Genomic DNA, 3,732 nt, shown 5'->3' on the forward strand with positions numbered 1-3,732 from the left:
AGTTGTAGACACGCCTAGCTTTTTCAATCTTCTTGGCGACTGCAAATGCATCGCATTTCCCTCATCAGCATTTGAGATATCAACGATGAAAACAAGTGCAATCATTTCACTTTACTAATCTAATAATGACTTTCGTATTTATTTTCTTTCCTATCACACATGTAAAAGTAAAATAGTATCAAACATATCAATGTTTCTGAAGAATCGTTTCATTCATAATCGGCATGTGCTTCTTCCTCAAAGTGGGTTATAAATCGTTCCTTTTCTTATAGACATTATCGTAACGAGAGGTTTGCGCATGTGTGATGCATACTCATCATTTAATTTTTATTTTTTTGTTTGTTTTGAGAAGACCGAACCAGCTGGGACGAGTCAGCATAATAAGTTTCGACATCCTGAGACGTATGTGCCGAGCTCAGGTATTCCCCGATGTTACTCACAACAATTATATGGCGCTGGCGCTTGGTCACATCGCTTTCGAAACTCAATTAATTATTACTATTTTGTTATGGAGGACATTAATTCGTGTGCGTGTTTTCTGTAGATAGTGGGGTGGAAATAGTATTTTTCCGGGTATTGTGATGGGGTTTTTTTAGTTCTGTTGTGTTGGCGCCCGAGTCGAAAGTCAGGACCGGCCAACCACACAAGTAAAAAAACCCCATCAGAAAAGCCCGGCACAAGATGTTTTGTAGTGATTTGCAAGTTTCCGACTTTGAGAAGTATGCAATACCAATTCTCAGACGAGAAATTGTGCGAGGCAATAGAGAATAGTATATTTCGTAACGAGTGCAAAAAAGTGTTTTTTTCACGAGTTACGAACAATATTTTTCATCACAATGTTGCGGAGCATGCCGAAAAGTTCACTTTTCGTCACAGCGTGATGAAAAAATTATTTTTTTTATATTCTACCTTCATCGTAATGGCATTTACACTTTTAAAAATTTTCCGCTGAAACTTTCGCTAAGAATCTTGGCAATTTCTAACAAGCAACATTCCTCCTAAAATTTTAAAGAATCTTGTTCTTTGAAAATTAATTATTTCACGGAAAATGCGTGGAGACTGTAAATTTTAGTTTAATTAATCCGGAAAAATTAATGAAAAATCAGGAACATTCAAAAAAATCTCTCCTTGAGTTCCAGATTTCTCTCAATTTTTATGAAATTACTTGAAAATTCCTGGAATCCCAAGCATTGTAAAGGAATTTTCTAAAAATTCACGGGAATTTGGCAGTGAATATTCATTTTTACTTGAAAATTCATGTGAATTTCGATCAATTTTTTCAAGTTGATAATTATTGATGGAGATCACTCGAGGTCATAACTAACATGATCATTTTCTAGAGCAAGATAATTAATATAATTGAAACTTAATGAGGACTGCCTGAGAATGACTCGAATAGAGATATACGGTATTGAAAAAATAAATACTTCTTTCAAGCAAATGAATATTTGGCACAACTAGTTTTGTTTCTCTGTGTACTATCTTAAACATTTCTATCGTTTCTTTCATCCATTTTTCTTTATTTACTCATATTTGGATGCATCATGTCTTTCGTGTATTATGACTACAGTATCCTTTAAAATTTTGAGAGCTCCATTGAATACACATCAAATAGATTGTTTTGCTTTATTATTGAGTGAATGATAAGAAAAAATACAAGCGAGTTTTGCTTTTGGTTTCTTTCTTGTGCTCGAAGTGTAGGTGAGAGTAAATAGTAGCGGAAATATTATTAGAAGATATTCAACGGTATCGCTTTGTATTCAAGTTACTGTTTAGGAGCAGTTCTTTACGAATTCATTTTCTTTCACTTTTTTTCAACTTGTTGTATTTTTCTATTCAATCAGTTATTTCACAGTAAAACGAAATACCTCAATAAACATGATTTTTAATAATATTTTATCATGCTCATGAAGAAAATGGAACAAGGATGAAAAGGAAAGATGAAAAATACCAGGATGAAAAAGTTTGGGCAGGGACTATTTTGCTACCCATGCAAAATAACCTCGTAATTCTGGAATTACATTTTATTTACTAGATTGTGCTCTATTCGCTAACCCTTTACATGCAAAATGAAGTGATAATAAACTTTCATGTGATATATCCCTATCTTGAATTTCCATACTTTATTAAAACTTGAGGGTGAAAAAGATGAAGAAAAGTCACGACTTGGATTTACGACGTGATTTAAAATATTTTCGTTTTTATACAGCGCTGATAAAATAATGTAAAATTCCATCTGCCATTGTTCTTAATATCTTCGGAGGGTTAAGCGTGAAGGAAAAAAAAGGTGGAACATCACACGTTGCAGACAATCGTGAATAATGATAACATAAATAGATTCAATAATCCATAGAAAAGCATAAACATTTGGAGCAATAGTACGATCTTCGGAGGAACCAATCGCAGGCAGTCGTGGTGCCTTACCCCCATGGCACGTGATCCCTTATCGAGACGTCATATCGCTGACCCCATATGGAAGAATGTGAACAATATCTCAACGTAATAATAACTCACAGTATCACTAACATATTTTATACTCTGATATCAGTTCTTATGACGTGAATTCCTATGTACCACTTATAGTGTTATCATTGCCTTTTAATCAGACGCTGCTTTAAAGTTAGAGGAAAAAAAATTCTTGGAGTTCATGAGGTTATACAAAAGATGTTTCATTAATATTACGATTTGAATGCGATAACCTATCAATTGTTATTATATGTCGCTTGAAACAACTTTCAAGGCATGGAAAAATATTTTTAAATTGATGGTAATGTAACTGTGACGAACATTGGTGGGACATCTACAAGAGGATTCAGTAAGTTGTGATTTATTTTTTGGTAGTGATGTACCGACGATTTTCCACATACAATAATTGTATCAAGAAGCAAGAACCTTCATTACCTTATAATAATCGTTGTAAAAAATTTCGGATACTTCTTATTGGCTTCCAACAATTTTTACCACAAACATGTTTTGCACAATATTAATTCGGGTATCACGTGGCGTGATGGCAGGCTAAACAGGTCAATTTCTGGACGGGGGCTAGTTTTTCGACGATTTAAATATGCAAATATTCCACTTCCAGTGAATATTTCATAAATAATAAAATGAAAATTGTACTGATTATTTCATTTTTCAATAATATTTCTCGTGTGTAATGATGTGATAAATTATTTTTTCTACTGATCGACGTTTAATAAATAACAAAAATATAGCTGGGTCATCCAGAAATTAGGAGTTTCGGCTGCATTCAACTATTTCTTAATTTAATTATTCTTTGTTTTGTTATTTTGACTTGAAATAATTTTTTTCGGACGATTAAAACCATGAAACTCGAATTTCCCTTAATCGTCTAGCAATTGACCTGTTCACTACCCTACCCACCGTAGGATAAACTTATACTGCAAGGCCTATACACTCAAGTTTTACCGCAAAGCCAAGTAACAGAGTACTAGAATAAGATAAGCATAAAAATTATACTGAAACATCATGTACTCAATGACTTATTTACGCATCAGACAACATGTGAATGTTTTTTTATTACATCAGATTACATGTGAATGTTTTTTTGGGCTCAAATGAAAGAGCTAGTCTCAAAATGGCGTACAATTGATACATGGCGGTTCGTTTAAAGTAGTATGAACATATTCCAGTTAAGTCGTTGAAGGCCAGTTTTTTGGTTAAACTAACCATGGTTAACTCGTAGTTAAAGTTTAGTTAAATCCAGCCCCC

Source organism: Diachasma alloeum, unplaced genomic scaffold, assembly GCF_001412515.2.
Source record: "Diachasma alloeum isolate Michigan unplaced genomic scaffold, Dall2.0 Dall_scaffold_00681, whole genome shotgun sequence".
NCBI classification, from domain to species: Eukaryota; Metazoa; Arthropoda; class Insecta; order Hymenoptera; family Braconidae; genus Diachasma; species Diachasma alloeum.